The 21,096-nt window shown below is 38.9% G+C and overlaps 1 long non-coding RNA gene across 4 annotated transcripts in view; it reads right to left on the reverse strand.

Annotated features, from left to right (window-relative positions):
* Nucleotides 1–629: 629 nt before the first annotated feature.
* The window catches only part of LOC148183882 (uncharacterized), a 30,719-nt gene continuing 10,252 nt past the window's right edge, over nt 630–21,096 (reverse strand). Inside the window, exons 2-5 of one of the 4 annotated variants that reach the window (XR_015773132.1) lie at nt 7,355–7,564; nt 6,266–6,444; nt 4,560–4,660; nt 630–905 (exon numbers count right to left, since the gene is read on the reverse strand). This is a non-coding gene — a long non-coding RNA (uncharacterized LOC148183882). Of the gene's footprint in view, nt 906–3,576; nt 3,685–4,559; nt 4,661–6,265; nt 6,445–7,341; nt 7,565–21,096 lie in introns of those variants that run through there. The other 3 variants (XR_015773135.1, XR_015773133.1, XR_015773134.1) reach the window with 3 other exon arrangements.

The raw sequence follows: 21,096 nt of genomic DNA on the forward strand, positions 1-21,096 counted from the left end.
GCTGGAGGGATGGAATTGGCACTGAGCTGCTCTAGCACCTTCTGGAATTTAGAGGGTCCATATTGTCAGGAAGGAAGGATTCTTTTCCTGATGTACCAACCACGGCCTTGAAACATTTTTTTGCTCTATTGTGCTCAATTTTACTTGGAAAACAGCACCAAAAACTTTCAGAATGACCAGAAAACTGAAGCTTTTGTTGCTTGCTACTCACCAGAATTTTCTGGTAGCTGCCTTATGTCTTCTCTCACACTGATCTGTTTTAATCATTAAATAGAAGTGATATTTTCTTTGGAGACGGGGATATTTTTCTTCTCTCCGTGAGACAGGTTTGTGAAGAGAGTTAATATCTTTTATTAAAGAAACTGATAAAGTTAGAACAAAAAGAAGAATTGACCTTTCAGGCATACAAGCTGGCAGCAGTAACATTTTTATTGCATATGCTTTTGTGAAAAAGGCCTAAAAATGAGAGAAAGCCTCTGGAAAGTACTATAAACATGGATAAGAATTCCTAATTCAAATAAAATTTCTCATATCTAGGCTGCCACTCAAGAGTCTCCTTAGACTATGGCTCCTTTTACACAAAAGAAAACTGGTTATCACTTCAGGATAGTTAGAAATTTACTGCAAGACATAATATTACTGTGGAATTTAGTACAAAATTAACTTTTTTTAATCTACTATTATTTTATCTAAAAATGGCATTGTTACTTCTCCCTAATGCTTTCATGCTCACAAATGTCAACTACAAAACCAGACCAATCAAGCTCCAGACTAATGCATTTCTGTTCTAGCTGACTGTAATCTCTCTCTTCCAGTGCTCCTCCTGTGTCAAAGCCCTGTGGATTTTGGGCTCTTTGATCCATTCATGGAGTGAGAAAATGGAAGCATCAAAGATCTTTGCTCATCTGAGAAGGCAAGAGGAAGAAAAAGAGGAATGTCTGAGCAATAACAGCTACTGAGAAAGTGTGATAAAGCTGTAAATGATTTGAAGATTTTAAGGCTGCCTCGGTGTAATAAAACTTTAGAGATCAGCACCTGCTGTGGGTAACAGCATCATATTAATAATGCATTGCTAGGAACTGTCTCATTATCATCATTACTGGTCAATGATGATGGCAGTCCTAATGACAGGTGTGGATTTGTACCCACCTTAGCCCAAAGAGGCTGCTGTGTGAAGGACTGCATTGCTTTTGCAAAGGAGCCTTGGCTGTGGAAAGACAGGAAGAAAGACAGGAAGAAAGACAGGAAGAAAGACAGGAAGAAAGACAGGAAGAAAGAAAGACAGGAAGAAAGAAAGACAGGAAGAAAGAAAGACAGGAAGAAAGAAAGACAGGAAGAAAGAAAGACAGGAAGAAAGAAAGACAGGAAGAAAGAAAGACAGGAAGAAAGAAAGACAGGAAGAAAGAAAGACAGGAAGAAAGAAAGACAGGAAGAAAGAAAGACAGGAAGAAAGAAAGACAGGAAGAAAGAAAGACAGGAAGAAAGAAAGACAGGAAGAAAGAAAGACAGGAAGAAAGAAAGACAGGAAGAAAGAAAGACAGGAAGAAAGAAAGACAGGAAGAAAGAAAGACAGGAAGAAAGACAGGAAGAAAGACAGGAAGAAAGACAGGAAGAAAGACAGGAAGAAAGACAGGAAGAAAGACAGGAAGAAAGACAGGAAGAAAGACAGGAAGAAAGACAGGAAGAAAGACAGGAAGAAAGACAGGAAGAAAGACAGACAGAAAGACAGACAGAAAGACAGACAGAAAGACAGACAGAAAGACAGACAGAAAGACAGACAGAAAGACAGACAGAAAGACAGACAGAAAGACAGACAGAAAGACAGACAGAAAGACAGAAAGACAGACAGAAAGACAGACAGAAAGACAGACAGAAAGACAGAAAAAAAAACCAGTTGAAAAAAAATTGTTTGAATAAAGTATACAAATGGCAAAAGAAAAATGGAAAAAAAATATCCAGACTGTTTATTTATTTACTTTAAAGACAGAGTATTATGAATAAACTGACAGAGCAGGAGAAATACACAATTTATAAGACAGCACTTTACATTTCTCTTGTGCTGTTTGCTTTCAGTCTCAGCCACCTTCTCTTCCAAGCCAGTTCCTTTCCTTAGCTAGAATTGTATTGTGCATTATATTCAGCTTTCTTTTTGTCTGAAAATAATTTTAAACTGAAAATTAGAGCAGAAGGGTGTGTTTTCCTACCCCAACATCCATTCCTTTTGTTCCAGCCCACATTAGCACAAACCATTAGAACAGAAAATGGCTAAAGAGGCAGAGAGCAGACCCCCACCAGGGTATGAGCTGTGTCTTAGACTGTTCAGGGGAGAAGACCTGTGCTAGCCTTCAACTGTTTTTTAATTAATACCCTTTTTGTGTGTCCCATTTAATCCCAGGTAATCCCAGGCAGAGCTTTCATCTCAGGGCTTTGCTTTCTCTCTGTGTGTGCAGAGGACTTTGGCTCAGTTACATGAAATCATGTGGCTAGAGGACAAACTGCTGATTGCTTCTGTGCACATCTGCCTTGAGTTACAAGTAATAAAAGCAATTACAAATTATGAACACAGAGGCTTCCTAGAATAAATCTGACACTTTTACAGCTACCACACCCAGCTACTCAAGAGACAAGGGTTTTATGATATAGCACTATCAAATATGCTTAGCTTTATGAAACAGTCAAATGCTCTCATTTTTTACTGTATGGAGTTTGCAGTACAAGGAGCTCTAATATGGGAGCAACCCTCAGGATTTTATCATCCTCTTCCTTCTTATTTTAAAATCTTCATGGAGCTGATAACATTTGTATATTGCAAGTTATCCAACGTAAAGCATTAAAAAATTAAAAAGCATTAAAACTTTCAGAAGTAGTTCCACATGCTAACTTTTATAAGGACATAACTGAAGAGTGATCCAGCTTTCCATAAGCTGCAAGGAGCTTCAGTGCCTCCCTCCCTCCCTCCCCTGCTGCTGCTTTTCAGAAACCATCCTCTTCCCAGAGCCCTGGTGCCATTACCCACACCACACCTAAGGCTGCTTTCCAGGAAATCTGCTCCATAGGGAATTTCAGGAAGAGACATTCTAATGCATTCTTTCTGTGGTGAACTGTTCTCCAAGATGGATCAGATTTCAGATCGATTTCCAGGGCATGACAAATGCTTTCTGGAGTTTGGATGTGTGATAACCTGACCTTCAAAAGGTTTCTCTTCCTGCTTCAGTAGCATCACTGTATGCTGCCAGGGCCAAGGGTTTTGTTTTTCCTGGATGCCTAAATGCACATTAGGCACTGAGCATTTGTCAGACAGAAAAAGAAGACAAACAAGGAAACAGTGGCCACACTTGGTTGATGAGGATCAAAAGTAAAAAGTAAAAAGAAGTAGTAAAACCAAAGTAAAAAGAAACACCTTTATTAACTTTGGCAGGATGAAGATCACACCCAGACTAATTAATGGATCATGTAAGCTTCCACTAGAAGTATTTAACTGAAATCAGATTCTTCAAGTCCTAATCTGTTAGTACAAGCCCTCTTCCAAAAACTCACTTAAGCTCTGACCACCCAGCATGGCTTCCCAATTTGTGAGTTAGGAAATGACTGACTCAACAGGAGGGGCACCTGCCCAGGGCCATTCAGAGGCAGAAGAAAACAGTGAGGTGGCACAGAAATCAGATGCTGTAGGACCTGAATAACCTGTAGGATTTGAATGCACAATTATAAAAGAATTGGGATATTTTTTTATTATTATTAGTATTAATTATTAATTATTTATTATTATTATTATTGTTAAAGGATTTTGATGTTCCAATCATGGTAATCAGAAACTTTTAAGCTTATTTAGATCCTGCTCCCTTTCTGCTAAATCCCACGAGAGTGATAACAATGCACAACTTTTCCTGGGCTATGGCCATGGATCAACAGGGGGAAAAAAAAAAAAAGAAGAAAAAAAAAGTAAATCATTCTATACCGAAATGACTCAAAAGTGATTCAATAACACTGAAAAGATAAGTGGCACATGCTTATTTTTGTCTTAGGAAGACACTATAGATGAAAATGATAACCATTTTAACTGCAATGATGCTGAGAACAGGAGTAACACCCACAGAGATAAGTGGCTGCAGCAATCTCCCCCAATTACAGGCCAGCTATTCTGTTCAGCACAGCTCCACACAAGATTAGCACCACAGGCTGGAAGGCAGAAGCAAGAAACCAGACTTTAAATCTCAAAAATGCATCACTGACCAGTGACACCAGCCTGAGTTTTGAAGCAATCTTGGCAAATGTGAGTCTCCTACAGCACAGATGGTTTGGGGGATTTAATCCTTTGTTTCAAAGGGGTATGTATGATATCCTTTAGGGGGGGAGGGGGAGGTTACAGTTTATCTTTGTTTAGAAATAAAAGCAAATCACAAAAAACATTAGAAGTTCAAAGTGAGCACAGCCATAGAACAATTCCTAGGCACAAAGGCTTTTTTTCCTTAACACGATGTAATTTGCCAGTCAAGACCCCACCATCCACAGGATCTGACATTGCTTTTTAGAATTCCCACCAGGACAGTGGTACTTACAGAGCCAGCTGTTAATCTGAAGGATGCTGGGTAGCTCCAGTCATTATTTTGCTCCATTTATGGCATTCCACAGTTGGTTATGGCCACTGAATAGTTCAAACCTGTAAACCACAAGTGCAGACCATCCAGTCAGAGAATTCACATGTCCTAAAAGACCAGAGAAAGGGACATCCTCCTGGGCCTGAGTGTGAGTGATTTCACTACTGGGTGACAGAGGCAGCACTGAATTCCCTTGGCTGAGTTAAAGCCTTGGGGTTTGTTTGAGCACCTTCCTCCAGCTCCCCACATGTGCTTCCCCTGCAGCCCAGCAGGGACACGGATGAGGAGGAGGGCAGGAATGCTTTTAAAGGAAACCCATCCCCAAAATGAGAAACAGGATAATCACAGGCCTCATTCTCACTCTAAATCAATCCCACATTCACAGCCTCGCCTGGGAACAGCGGTCAAAATGACTTAAGAAAAATTAAGTGGCACATGATGACTGTCTATTAATTTCAGTTTAAAAAGCTGTGTTACATTTTAGCAATAGCTCCAGTTTCTAAGATAGTAACATCATTCACCAGCACTTGTCTGGTATGTGTTTGTACTCCTCAAGAAGCTCATTTAACTTCAGTCCTTGCTGAAAGGAATGTGTTTTAGTTAGATGGAATTTTACTTTATTTTACACCATATTTATAACATACACTATTTTTCTACAAAAAAATAATTATTTTTTCTTTTTGGTGACCACAAAATCTATCCTCACTCCCATCCTCTAAGATGCACTGAGGAAAAAAAGTTTGTGTAGGATTATGGATGTCTGAAGGCAGCATTGAATTCCCAGACAGATGGACACTTTCCTACCATCAGCTCTTCACACCAACCAGCTCACAGTGTCTGTCACAAGGCAACTGCTCTACACTTCCAGGAATTTCTAAGGCTAGGGAGGTTCAGCAGAACGTGTATCTCCAAAATGCAAAATCCTCTGCTACACGAGAATCTCAAAAGGAACTGTGACAACTCAAACCAGCAAGCGAGTTTTAACCATTAATTTTTTCTTTACTATGTGGATGGACATAAGTATTCCAGCCACAGCAAATGCACCAGCTTTGATTTCAGCTGTTTTCACAGGGAAGAGCAATGTTCTACAAATAAGTCCTCAAAATGTAGGAGCAGAAAGTGCCACGGACACAATACCCCACAAACTGGAAAAATTCACCTCAAGGTTCACAGCTCCTGGTTCTCTGCTAGTGAAAGTCCAGTAAATAAATAAACCCTAAGCAAAGTGCTCTTCTGACTCCCTTTCTAAATAATTTTGCCTGGCTGCAGCTCTCTCTCCATGCTAGACTTCCACCACAGATCAGTGCTTTGTCATTTTGTCACCGTTTGAAGCACTGTCATTTTAAATTATATTATAGTCACAAGGAAAGTACCTGATGTGCTCAAATGATGAACCACCATCTCCTGCCAAAAACAATAAAGTGGCAACACTTATTTTCTGCTGGGTAAACCTCTTAATTTCTGTATTACAGAAGACTTCTTTCAAAGCTGAAAAATGGCATGTTAGCAGCCCCAGAACATTTGCAATCTTGAAATCCTCCCCTTTCTGTGCTCTGCTGTGCCCAGCCAGGTCTAAAAATCTGATGAGAGTGGAACTGCTGAAAGTTTTAATGTAGATATTTTTTCCAGCACTGCTTCCAAGTCATTCCTGGCTATTTAGCACATACCTCCCAGAACTGTGCAGGGCACCATCTGCAAACGTGGCACAGATTATACAGACTGCAAATAAACAGGTGTTTGCCTCATCGTACCACTGACCATTTGAGAGATGTCTGGAACAACAGCAGCCCATCATCTGTGGGAAAAAATAACACCACACTGCAAGCAGGCTTGGTCCCAGGGATTCCTAAAAGTGAAGAATGAGGAACATGTGCTCCAAATGAAGGCAAAAGGCATGATTTTATCCCAGAGCATAAGATTTTAACAGTACACTGTTGGGTCAGGCTGAAGCAAACACACAAAACCACTGAAATATTCAAGTGCCCATTAGCATGGAAAAACTGGAGTGAAACTCTTCAAAAGCTGATAGTGCCAGGGGATTTTACAGACATTACTACGAGATTTTGTTTCATCCAAGCTTTTCTTTTATCGTTATTATCTGAACATGCAACGTGTCCTTGTGCTATTTCTCCTTTTTTTTTTGAAAAAGCGGCGTAAAAACGCTTTTACTTAACATTCACTTATGAATCCCTGTACACCAGACAAGCAGATCTTTGTCACATGTGTTGCAGGAAGTTCTTTATGCCAAATTGCTCTGCAGCTTGTGTGGCTGCACATGGATGTGGTGGAAGCAGTCACTGGGAAGGCAGGATGCCCTGGGCTAGTGCCAGGATCCATACTGAGCATGGGATGCCTGGAAAACACAAACTGCCTCTGTGCTCATTACTCTTAGGCCAGTGTTACAGGTCAGAGATGTACCTAACTCAGGGACCATGACCACGAGCTCCCTTCTGTCCTAGAGGATGTAAGTTCAGATTTTTGGGCGGGTAATTTTGTGAATGGCCCTTCCAGCTAGAACTGTTGAGCGCCAGGAACGTTTCTCTTTCCTTTCTCTGTTCAATTAAGTTTATGTGAATTTGTTCAGCTACAAGAGATCCCTTCAGAAAAAAATTCCGAAATTTCTAAATTGAAAAATTGTAGGCATTTGTCTATCATAGTATACAGTTTGGTTAAAAAAAAAAAAAAATCCAATGAGATCTACTCTGAAAGGATTTGCACAAATTATAGTCTCTCAGGCACTCACTTCTAAAAAATACCTTTTCTTCCCACACCTCTTCTCCTTTGCAAAGGTCACATCCTGCTAGTTGTGGAAAGGTGAATGTAACATTTCACCAGGCACAAGATGAACAAGGTGACAGACAGCACTTGCAGTCCCAGACTTTCTGATGGAGCTTCCCCTGGAGATGGTGTTCCTCCACTTCACCACCTGGGGGGTTTCCTTCTTCCAAAGGCCTTCAGCATCCAAGCTGCAAAAATAGATTAAATCACTTTAAAAGTTAAGGCAGCATAAAGAAGCTGAACAAAATGTGTTGTGCCATGTTCTGTGCCATCGTGCTATAAACTGCTGGTTACAAACAGCATTGGTTTTACCTACCAGGTGACAACGTGTCCTTAGAGAAAATAAAAAATTCAGGTTCCCAGACATCATTTATTATCATTTCTAATCTCCCACACTGCAAAGCAGAGACATTCTGGTTTGGTTGTTTTTTGGTTTTTTTTGACCTCTGGTATTTCTTTAACTCAGCCTCCAGAAGTAATTCCTTTAAGAGGTATTAAATCAGGACACTTAGTTTTTTACCCAGCATTATTGTCACCATGGCTTTCATTAGAGTGAACAAGAAGCCTTCTGCAGTTTTGTGGAGTCTTTCAGCATTAGCAGTTAAGTAACATACTTTAAAAAAAAGATGGTTTAAGGTGGTTAAGCAGTGATGAAATAGGCAATATTTTTCTTGTTTCCAGTTCATTCAGCTGAGGAATAAAAAAAAAAAACTAAAAAGCTCCAAACAACTTACTAGACTACAATCAGGAAACAGAAAATCATTTCTTCCTCCAGACCCAGCTCAGAATAAGTTTATTGGAAATCTAAATCTGCTTTAGTAACAACAACAAACAAACAAAATAAAAGAGTAACAAGTTTTGAACAAGTTTTGACTCGCCTTCCCTTTAAAGTGGGGAGGATTTTTATGCCTAGTCAGGAAAGCAGAAAATAATGACTCTTTCATGACTTCACTAGAGCATGTTCAAGCAGTAATTTTCCAATTGACAATTTTTTAAAAATTATTTTTAAATCAAATCTTTATCCAACTAAAAGCACATTCCTATGAAATGCATACTGCTCCTTTACCAAAGAAACACGCAGTAAGTTAATCCAAATAAAGCCTTCCAGAACACCACATGGAACAGTAAAACCTCCAGAGAAATAATCCTCAAAGCCCCACAAACCCTCTAAAACCTGATGCTGCTGTTGGTCACTGGACATTTCTGAATGAGGTTCACAAATCATTATGGAACCAACAGCCTCCAAAACACTTTCTACAGCAAATAAACAACCCAAAAGAATAATTTAGGTGTCTTAAGGTTTATCCTTGGAGAGCAGGGGGTGTAACCATGTTGGGAAGCCTGCACACTGTGAAGGGTTATGGATCCAGAGCCACGAGTTTTGTTTGTGGAATCAGGTGATGAGAGAGGTGAAAAGAAGTGCACAAACGCTTGGGTAGAGTGTTCCAGTGAAACCTCAGCTTCTCCACAGGGAAAATTGTTGATGTTAACACCTTTATTCATTTGACTGTGGTCCTAGCAGAGTCCAAGGGCACACACACAAAACTGAAGGTGCAAATACAATTCTGAATAATCTTTTTTGCAGTGGCTTTCTGATCAGACAACTAAGAAAGCTCCTTCTAGGAAAGGAGCCAGGAAAGCCATAGTATGAACTGGTTTAAGGGGTTTTTTTTTAAAGTGAAATTTTAACAGTTATCAGCAATTTACTTTTGCCTCAAACAGAATGTATAAAAAGGTTTTCCCTCTGAAAGGTTTCCATATATGTAAATAGTGACCTAAATGTAAGTATATTCATGACTTTCTAAAGTTTGAATTAATTACCAAGCTTTATCTTTACATTTTTCATTTTGAAGTTATAAAAAGATATTTTGTAGTTTTTCACACTATCTCTGTGCCTGAAGATCTGCACAGAAAATCTCTGCACAGAAGCCAAATTTGAGAGATCTGCAATGAATTTTAGACAGTTCTCCAACACTGAAATTCTTTTGCACTCACACACAAATAGTGACACTTCAAATGCCACCAGAATTGGCTGGAACAGAGCAGTAAGAAACAAGAAATTCAGATGCAATAACTCTGGGTTTTGTTTTTTTTCCACTTAGACATCATACCAAGCTTAGTACACATTTCAGATAATTAAAAAAAAAACACTTCTAGCCTAGAATCTCAAGCTTATGTGCTCTTTTCACTTTTAGAAAAGGTAAAGAATCCCCAGTCAAACGTATCAAAGAGTAGTACAAAGAATTTAGCCCTCTACTGCACGTAGTTTTACTTGCAATATCCTCCTGTATTGTTTCTAGAAGGTAGATAAGGTAGAGAAACATTAAACTTGCCTTTTGTCTCTTTGGAATGCTCTGCTCATTTCATCACTTTTGAAAGATTATAGATTTAGGCATGGCATGTCATTAGAATTTGCCCATAAATCAGAATATGTCATGCTCTTCCCTGAAAAATTAGAGGCCTTTGCACCATCCCTCCTTTTAGCTAACAATAAACTATTCACAAAACAGCAATCAAATCCCATCTCAGTTGATAAATTAAACAGCTTGATTTATTTCAGCTTATCAGTAAAAAGAGCTTTCTGTGGCTTTGAAAATGTCTGTGTGGTTTTTTTCCTGTTCTTGGATTTTTTATTTCCAAAATGGGGATATCAAAGCAAGTCTGAGCATTTCAGTAGCTGAGTCTTAAGACACACCCTGATTTTTGATTTTGCCATCCCTGTTAGATAGCAGAGAGGATGAATACTGCAACAGGTCTGGAAGCAAAATTCTCAGGCTGATAAATATTAAACAGCAAAAGCTTGTACAGTTTTACATATTCAAGGTCCACTTGAATTTACTGTATTTTAGTGTCCTTTACCTTTCTCATTTATCACCTTTGCCTTAGTTTCTGTATCTGTGTGCAAACCACTTGGTCTGGTTTACCAGAGAATTTATGAGATTTGCTGTTGAGAAGAAATAATAAAATCCAAAAACGATGAGTATAGTGAAATATAAGTTTGAAATTGCAATTCAGGTCATGCTCGCCAGATAGTCCATTAACATTTTCTAAGGTGACAAGGTACTGCTGCTTTTACAAAGCACTAGGATTGATTTAAAACTCTGCTGACTGAGCTGGTATTCACTACTCACTCAAACCCACTCTGGAGATATAACTGGCATGTTAGATTTAGTATCCTCAGATAAAAAACAGAGAGAAAATGATTTTATTGTTGGTATAACTGTCACAGCACTGACATTTTTCATTACAATATTACAAATTTAGCTGAGGAGAAGAATTGACAGAGGAGAATAATAACTGAATTCTTTCTTCTGAGTACCCTTGCCTTTAAAGAATTAATACATCTCTGTTTAAAAATACATAAAATTAATGGGGAAATTTTTGTTTTTGTTTTTGGGATGTCTTTGGAACCAGAAGGCTGTGGATATTAAAAGGCTCAGGATGTACAGTCACTGCAGGAGGGTCAGCACAGCAGCACAAAATGCCCTTCCACCCCCTTTTTTAAGCTGAAGGGCAAGTCCTCTCTTGCTGTAAGTTACCTCTAGGTGTTTACCAGCCATTAACCTAAAAGTGGCTGTAATTTCTCAGCCTGTAATTAGCCATGGTGACTAAAGCTGATCAGGCACCATCCTGACAGCTGCCTGGGATTAGGGATGCAAGGCACCTCTCCCTCTCTCCAGTCATGACAATTCATTAGTTCTGCTCTTTGAGAGCAGCTGTACCATTTGTGGGGAAATTTATTCAGATTCCCTCAAAATTATTGCTGCAACGTGGGAAGATGAGTGATTTGATGAGGCTGTGTGTTTACTGTCAGATAACACAGGTCGGATCTGCGGTCACAAGTGACGGGAGATTATGTTTCACGAGGAATAGCGCCCTTTTTAAGGCAAAAGTTTAATAAATTCCACGAGGCAAAGGACAAAATGCTGTAACATGTCAGTCAGTGTCATCCACAAAACACCCCTAAAACTGTACACATGAAAGTTCATTAAAATTCTGCTTTTCTGTCACAGCTTGTTGAAGCATTCCGCTAAAAAGCCTCTGATTTAGTCAAAGCTGATCAAAGTATGAGAAATGCTCATGTATTTCTCAAATGAGAAATATAAAATACTCTCCTTGATTAGTGAGTAGGGTGGGACAAGTAAAATTCAACAGGCTTAACTGCCAAGCTAAAACTGAGGAATTTAGTGTTTAGGGATTTAATTTGTGCTCAGAGAAATACCATAAATGTGCGTCTTCTGAGCAGAACAAACCAGAACACTTGGAAAACTCGGTGTAACTTGTGTCTCCTCTCCAGCCCCAGTGATAACACCCACCCCTGCACATGGAAAAGCCTGAGGAAGACCCATCAGTGGGGTTCAAACCACATCACTCCCTGGAACTTTCATTTCATTCCCCATTAATCCATTAATACTGCACTAGCAGACCAGTCACACCACGCTGGACCCAAAGTCAATCTGTAACTTCAATAAAACACCTCACTTTTGTTTTGTTGGAATAACATTTTTGTTTTGTTGGAATAACATTTGCCATATTCCTTTCATATACACATTGATATAGGCATGGCCCCCACAACTGACTGGAACTGAGGATGCTCAGCTGCTTTTGATGCCAAGCTCTCCTGTGGGTTTGATTTAGCCTTTCACCCAGCTTTAGCATTCAAATACATCCACATATTGAGTACACTGATGTTTCCAGCAAGGAAATGTCAAAAACACTGACAACCTCTTCATGGTCTTTAATCCAATATCCTGTGGCCTCACTGACTTCTGGGTTTTAATTTGCTATCCCAGTGCACAGTAATTTCTGGTTATCTCTGTCACAGTCTTAAGCACATCTCAAGATGAAATTTTGGCAGGTTGTCATGTTTAAGAACAGGTGCTCTGACTTTTTGCAGTTTGTTTTGATTTTTTCCTATCTGTTCTTTGAAACTGGGCTCTGTGTGCGTGTGAATGTATCATCTCTGACCATCTGAATATGTGGTTCTTTTAATCCCCATTTTTCTACACACATGCACAGACATTAATTTTAATCAAGGAAAGCTAAGATGAAATACCAATAAAAAAAAGAGGAGTTGTTAGGCATGACATTTCATTTATGGATATAGCTGAGAAGATTAATGTCTGAGCCAGCAGCCTGTCCATTACCACCTTCCAGTACTGAGGAGCAACGTCATGTGTAACAGCTCACTCCTCATTGATCACGAGAATTTCTCACTGCCAGATCATCCTCTTGCCCTCAATTTGTCTATGCAATACCATTAATTAAACCAGGAAGAACAAATAATTTTCAGTGAGGAATTCTGCACGATCCCTTTTCAGGGCACATGAGTATGTGTACACTTGTGTATTTTCTCTTGATTAGTATTTTAAATTTCTTCAGTGTGTGACTTAGCAGAAGGAAGGTCAGCTCCCCAGGACTCTGCTCACTGAAAGAAAAATTCAAAGCAAAGGAATGTACCTGTAGGCTGGATTCAGCTAAAAGATTGAACTAATTCCTTTTGAGCACTTTATGTGGCAAGAGGTGGTTTTTAAAGCCTGGTCCCATTTTATAACGGAGCTTTCCCTTCAAAATTCAGAAAGCTACTTTTTGGATACACTGAGAAAAGTGATAAACTTGTCCTTAGCACTAGTTCACCTGGCCCAGTAACAAGAGCAGAACTGAGAAGCAAATGCTAAGAGTGAAAACAAAGTGAATTTTATGGAAAATAATGCATGGATAGCTCAGATAATATGTGCTTTTACAAATAATTGTCCATCACCTAGAATGAGTATGGAATAAGCAAAGGCTTCAAATGGAAGCAGTTGTCGCTGAAACACCTTCCTTCAAAGTAGCTCTCCTCTTGTGGAACCACTCAGAAAATTCCATAAGGATGGCTGTGGCCAGCAGTTCTGATTAAAAACCAGCAGGACAACGAGGAAATGTGTTAGCAGGAACTGCATTTGCTCTGGTTACCAGGTCACTGGCCTGATACAGGCCTGAACAGGTGTACAGGTAGGAAAAAAACCAACCAGATCAGGAGGCTGGGTAGAGAACAACTCTATTGCTCCCCACCCCTGCACATCCCGGCTCCTAAAAATAAATCTGCTTAAGTAGTAGGAAAAGAGACACAGAATAATCAGAGGAATCCTACAGAATCACAGAATACTTTGGTAGGGACCTTAAATCTCATCCAATTCCAATCTGGGCAGGGACACCTTCTACTAGACCAGATTATCAAATTTCTAATCAAGGTGGCCATGAACACTTGCAAGAATCCACAACTTCTCTGAGCAACCTGTGCCAGAGCCCCACCACCCTCTGAATAAAGAATTTCTTCCTAATATCTAATCTAAACCTGACTTTTCTCTATTAAAAGCTATTCCTCCTCGTAGGAGAAGGGAGAATATTGGAGGGAATATAAGCAGATTTGTTTCCAGGGATCATTTCCAGAATGAATATTCTACAGCTGAGTTAGGAACTGATCCTTTGTGTCTTGGGTCCCTTTTATTTTCCAACCTCCCTATTCACACTGCTAAATTAATTTCTTGCTTCAAATACAAAATGAAAAAATACACTTTTTAGGGGAAAAATAATTATATATCAAGTACAACACTTGGAAATGAAGAAAAATCCATTTTATTTTAATGCCTTTTAAACTGGATGTTATCTTTGAATTTTATCTCAGGTGAGCATTTTAGCTGACATACAAAAAAAGGAAAAAAAGCAGAAAAAAGAGCATTGCCTGAGTCACCTAGCACATAGGGATATCCCTAAGAAAAGTATTTATTTGCACACCAGATTAGAGGGAAAACAAAGGCTAAACAGATTATGATATGACACCCATGTGTGTGAAAAAGGGAATATTAAAAGAAGATCACGTTTTTTCCCCAGGAATGCAAATAGATTCATACCAATAGTTTTGATGCTGTCTTATGTTTTAAAAAGAAAATGAAATCCTGCTGCAAATGCAGAGATCAAGGGTAGTTTTTAACATGTCAGAGAAGGAATAGCTTGCATGTCCTAGGTGATGCCCAGAATAATAACTGTGTGCCAGCACAGGAAGTGTTATCCCAGTAGTCTGAGCTTCTCCACAATTTTACACATGCATCATGCATACAATAAGATTGGCAGGAAAAACTCAACCCTTACTAACTCAAACCCATGATTTGCATCATTTATGAAAGCTCTGAAATTCAGAGGTGTTAGATATGTTCAGCCACCGTCAAGGACTTCATCCTTTATCTGTGGGTACTGCTCAAAAGACAGTGGGAAAACCCAATCATGTTCAAAATACAGATTTGTTTGCACTACTCAGCAAGGAGTGCAAAAGCCATCCCTGCTTTTATCAAATGCTGCCCTTATTTCCAGCAATATTTTGTATATTTGAAGTATCTAAGTGCTTCACTAAACACTTTTCTACCATCTATCACGGATCAATACCACAAAACTTCTTGGCACCCTTTACATTTTTCAGAAAGGGGAGCTTCACACAGGACTCATTTGGTTACTGTAGAAAATCACTGGGGAATGGTTTTGTTGACAGTGAAAAATAGGTTTCCTGAGCTTCTCTCTTCGAGGAAATGCACTGGCTGCCACCAGCAGGTATTTCAGCACACAGCTTTCCCCCTTCTCACAGTCACATCCTTTCTGCAGCACCAAAATGTCATTGGCAGGCCCATTAACATCTGCCTCATCTCTTGTTACTGGAATTGTCTCTGCTAGCAAAAAAGTAACTCAAAGCCAATTTTTCCAGCAGGAGTATCTGTCATCACCTTGGACTTCCCATGCAATGCATTTGGAAGATGCAGGGTAAGGTGTCTGACATGCAGGCTGCCTCACCATAAAAATCTCTTATTTTCTTTGCCATGCCTATTGTGCTGAACAAAATGAGGTGTTTGTGCTGAGATAGAATGTGCTTGTTTGTTTATAGGAGTCAACATCTTAAACAGTTCCCTGAAGCATTAAAGAGAGAAGAAAAATGCTAATTCCAGGGAAGAAGCAATATCACAGAGGAAACATAAAGCAACACCTGAAGAACTTCACCTTTTAATATTTTTTATAAATTGATGCTCTACTGGGATTAAGGGGACTAAGGAAATCTCTGCTCCCCACCTCATGTCTCCAGATAAGGATGAGCAGTTCAGATGTGAGGTGGCCATGCTGTGACTGTGCTGCCAGCCTTCTGATCACAAAGAAAAAACATATCCACCATGAAGTTTCCTACTATTCAAGTAATGTGGCAGAAGCAAAGGCACAGTGACTCTCTTTAACATCCCATTTTCATATAAAGAGAACATTCATCACTTTTAACAGGACACATTACAGACAGATCAGCACAATTGCAAAAGTCAGATTACCAACAACATCTGGTACTAGCTATCAGAATTGTCCTTTAAAAGAAATACCTGGAGATCCAAAGCAAAAATCCAGCTCAGTAGAGTTTATGAAGTACAACCAAAACTCAGAGTGTGTGTGACAGGTCCCACTGCAATACACTTTTACCTACATCCATCCATGAAACAACTTATCTTGGTGCCTTCAGAGGACTCATTCTCTTAATATTCTTAAAGAAATCTTAAAGCTCCAGAACTGGAAACTTCCTCTTGTTTGAAAACACTGCAGCAAGAGCCCTCAACAAAACCAAGCCCAAGCTTTTTACAGCTTGCTCCTGTGCCTGCTGCCCCTCTGCAGAGGCCAGCACTTTTGGAGCTGTGAGACACTCTTTGTGTCACCCTGCAGTCACCTCTGGGCTCTGATATTCCTTCAGAGAAAGTCTCACCTTCAAGTGTTATCCCTGAGCCAAGCCAGGATGCTTTTAAAGTTACCTAATTATGACCATTATTATTTTTTACAGCTTCTTTCGTGTAAGAATTGCAAAGTACTTCAATAAACAATGCCAGTTAATAAAAAAGGAACGGAAATTTAAACTTTTTTTTTTAGCTAATCAAGCCATCAGGTCTCTTAAGATGCAGGTGTCATTCTCATTCCTGCTGTAGGCTTCCTGAGTGGTTGTGAGGAAATTATTTGTGTTCTTTTTGCTTTAGCTCTCTATTCATTAAACTGAGATAACAGCACTTCCTTTCTCTGACCTTTTGTACATTTTCTCTGAAGTCTATTGTAAATTTTACTGGTCATGTGCTGTGTCTTCTTATGTGTAAATTCAGTATCTATTAAAACCTTCATTTCAGAGAGAACCTCAACAGCTGGAGAAGAAATAATAACACAGATTTCAGGTGGAATAAATGTGCAACTTATTAATTTCTTCTAAAATACAAAGTGCTTCAGCTGTGAAGTTTTAAGATGAATGACAGTATAAAATAGATATTTGATTTCTGTGCTTTGTAATGTTGCATCCTCTTACAAGCATCCAATATTAACGTGGAAATCTCTCCCAGAATATAAGATATTACTTCTAGCAACCAAAGTAACATTGATTACCCCACGTATCCTTTTTAAGCCCTTCATTTTATAGACTGAAAGTTACTTTTAAGACAGAATCTTGAAGAAAGGGATCTTTGATATAGCAGAAATCCTCTAAAACAAAGGCAGTAGAAAATGAATATTTAATGGATGGCCAACTCTTCTCTTAGGATTGATCTGCTAAAAAACAAACAAACAAACAAACAAACAAAACCAAAAAACCCCGAAACATCTCCCAGACCAGCTCTGTAAACTAAAGCAAACAAAAGCAGAAACAAAACAAAGAGCCCTGACTGTGGTTAGAGATGCACAGCAGCACCTCTGAGACATCATTTTCCCAAGGAGAGGCCACAGAGGAGGTTTCCTGACACCTTCCCTCCTCAGGGCTCTGAATCCCAAAGCCAAGGACAAGCATTCCTGGGATCAGATGGAATATTCCCTTCACTGACAGATTTGGACCACAGAACAAAGTTTAACACACAACAAGAAATGAACAAGGGAGGTGGCAAACCCTGGGCTGACCCCTGTCTTTAAGCACTTTATTTGCTGTATTTCACACCTAGTGATACACAGGAGGCCACTGGAAAGTTACACCTTCAGGATCATGAACCTGATGGATTAAATATTCTTTGGCATTGATTTGTACTACTGAAGAAATAAAAATACTCTCAGTAAAACTAAGTCAGGAGGATCAAAAACTCATTTTTTTCTGAAAATAGTCCTTTCCTGTCCTACCCTGCTAAGCTTAATAGAGAAAATCTTTTTTTTTCCCCACCTCTCCTCTCAGAAAATAGAATCATCATTTTCTCTTGCTTTGTTGCTCTTGTTTTCACCTTTGCCTGGAGTCAATGTTTAGATATGAAAAGCTTTTCAGATGCATCCACAGCAGTCAGCAGCGTGCCAGCATAGAGTACAAAACCCTCTGCAGTAAACTGATTTCAGTACTATCCCTTATTTCTATTGTTTAATAAAATGAAATATTTTCCCTGACCACTATTAAGGATAAAACACAGAGGTACAGAGCAAGGGCATGCAGTGTCTGCTGTGGCAATGCTGGATTGTACCACACAATCTTCAGGTGCTGGGCCTCAGATTCATGGTTATTTAAAACTAAACTTTAGAGTTATTTCCCCTAAAAGATGAAGTCACACTGAAAAAAAAGTTACCATTCCTGTTGCCAGAAGGCATAATTTTCAGAAGAAATAAAAGGGATTCGAATTTCTGAATAACTTCTACTTTTTTGTGAGGTAATACTTTTGCTTCTCTATTATTTTGTCTGTAAAGTTACCTGATTTTTTTAAAGGTCTGTTTCAAATTAAAAGTTGTCTGCAATCACCTTCTAGTTTAGAAGTACATTATAAAGACATTATAAAAAGTCTTTAGTACAATAAATCCTAGAACCACAGAATGATTTGGGTTGGAAGTGACCAAAGATGTTGTAGTTACACCCCCTGTGCTGTGGGCAGGGATGCCAATAATGTTCATTAATGCAAGTAAAGTTAATTAATGTAACAGCAGTAGGTCTAATGTAGCTTTATACAACTGGCAGTGTTTTCAGTATGGATCTCTTGGAGCCTGCAAACTGCACAGTACTGAAATTCTTAAATTGGAAAGACTAATAATAATAATAATAATAATGCAAATATTTAAATAGAAAAATAATCAATAAAGATCCTATGGACTTGAAAACAGAGGAATAATATAAGGTTTCCTGGGCAGCAAAAGCATCAGTGATGTGCAGATGGAAAAGCATTATTCAAAGACAAGACACTTGGGAAATAAATTTGTTTAAATCTCTACACGCCTGTTATTCTGTTACAAAAAATAATTGTAATCTATATTGTCTCTAGGTGCCTCACACAGTCAGGAAAGAAACTACTACTAGCAATAAATCCATTGTCTTTGTCACCAAAGGTGAATTCACAAAACCACCTCCAGCCCCACACATCTCCCCTCCCTGAGAAAACACTTCATGTCTAACCAGCTCCTGGGAGGTAAAACCAAAATACCACCAGGTACATCACTCATTTTTATTTTTTAACAGCAGGAACTGCCCTTCAACCCAAACCAAGAAGGAGACAGCAAATATCTGGAGTAAAGAGCTTTTTTATTTTGGTGGTTTTTTGTTTGTTTTTAACGTTGCAGCTATCCTTAATAAAAGATCAGAGCTGCACAATGGGAGGTAGAAAAGGTCTTGCTCAAAAAATACAGAACTTTAGCTCTGAGATACAAAACTCTTGGAGTATTAGAAGAAGTGGGGGGAAAGCCCAAACAAACAACTGAACAGGTGAATTAGTTAACTAATAAACAAATAAGGGGTAAACCCCCCGTTAGCACACTGGGAATGCTGGAGAGAGGAGGTCTACTGGAAACAGTATTTTGGAAAAAGAAGGATGTTCTGGAAGTGTGCAAGACAGGGCCTGAGGCTGAGAACTGACAGTTAATTAGTTATAAACTTGTAAATGGACATGACAGCAAAGAATGTTATTGTGATTTTACACCCTATTAATAAAGACTTTTTTCTGTGGACAACACAGCTAATTAAATGTCTTCCATCGACAGCTTCCATCAAACCCAAATTTACCATATTGGACCTGATGCAACCCAGACAGACACAGAAAAACTGAAGGGAGTTCAGGAAAAAATAAAAAAGCATTGCCAACTCCATGTGAAGGAACATTTCAAAAACTTTAATTAGGGGGTTGGACAGGATGTGCCTTCAGCCTCAGTCTGTTATTCTGCAGTTCTCAATTGTTCAGACAGATCAAGAGACACAAATAACAGACAGAAAACTCACAGCACAGACAGAAGGTACGTTTCACACACTAAAACTCTACTTTAGGATAGAGAAACAGCCTGAAAAGACAGAGACAGCGTTTGTGTGAGTGAACGCCACATTGAGACAGGGCTCTGTGTCAGTCAGGGCAATCCTGCACCCAACTGAGACTTACATCAGCTCTGTTCCACAGAAAAGGGTCAAAATTCAATTTAAGGATGTGTTGTTCTCGTTGGAACATCTTGGGGAAAATTCAGAAGTTTTCCTAAAACTCAGTCTCAGTTAGGACAGGGTCAATATTACTTTGTCAGGATCAAGGGGCAGGAAATCTACATTTTCTTCACATCTAAGCTCAGTTCATAACCAACTCCTGTAATCACAGTGGTCTGATCCACATGCAAACCACTTTAAATCAGAAACATCTATTTCAAGAATTGACACAAGCACACAGTTGGGAATTGCACAGAATTTTCATGGCAAGCTAAATAATTACTTTGCCTTTTATCCATATCCTGCCCTTGTTTCTCTGCATTGGACGGGGAAAGGAAATAATCTGATCAGGTACCATTGCATGCAGTAAAGGAAATAAAAATCATTCCTGCACAGAATCCCAGTTTGTTGCTAATCCACCTAGGGAAAGAATATCCCCATTTTTTTGCATTATGAAGAAAAGACAGATAAAGCAGAAAACAAACCCTTACTAGCTATTTAGGAACTCGTCATAGCTGTAAAATATTTGTCCTTCAGAGGATATTCCTGAATGGCTTGTCTTGGCAGTAGTCTGGACCATGAGAGGACTTAGCTGCTCTGCAGTTTTCACATTTCTTTCCCAATTTTGCATTTCATTTCAGCCCTAATTTTTCCCCTGTAAAATCACAAAAACTAATCACGTGTTTTATAAATAAATCAGTAGTGTAAGAATATGCTATGTATACTTACATATATATGTATTTATGAGCATACATATACATTTGTGTATATACATACAAAATAATTGACTTAGTCAAACAAGTCCTCAACACCTTTACATTGGATTAAGGAAAGAAATGGTAAAATCCAGTGGCAACTGCAACTTCAAATGGAGGACACACATCCAATTTAGCTCATTAACAACAGAGTCATCTGTAGAAGGGTTTTCAGGCATCACAGGTAGCAGCAGTGTGAACATCTACCTTGGAGAAGCCCTCATTTAATGAATATTAACCTGTTTCATACAGATCTGTTTAGATTTCCTTGGACTCTGAGGAAATTTTCATGATCCACTCAGACATAAGAAATCCATATGTAAAACTGAAGTGATATCAGCTGACAATCTTATTTATAATGAAGGTTGAAGTATCATGTCAATATTAAGAAACTAATTTCTCACTCTATTTCCTCCCTGCAATTTTTCGAGATTTAACCGATCATTCCTGAGCTTTAATTTTGAGCTCCGCTGAACTGTTGTTGATGTTCCCTTTAAAAAAGGCAAAAAAATAAAAGAACATGTGTGAACTGGAGTCTTTCTCCTGCAGCCAAATGGTGCAACTTGATTCAGCCTTC

The sequence above is a fragment of the Pseudopodoces humilis genome, chromosome 8 (genome assembly GCF_049639895.1).
Source record: "Pseudopodoces humilis isolate 2021_Gansu_Grassland_sample_001 chromosome 8, ASM4963989v1, whole genome shotgun sequence".
Classification (NCBI taxonomy): Eukaryota; Metazoa; Chordata; class Aves; order Passeriformes; family Paridae; genus Pseudopodoces; species Pseudopodoces humilis.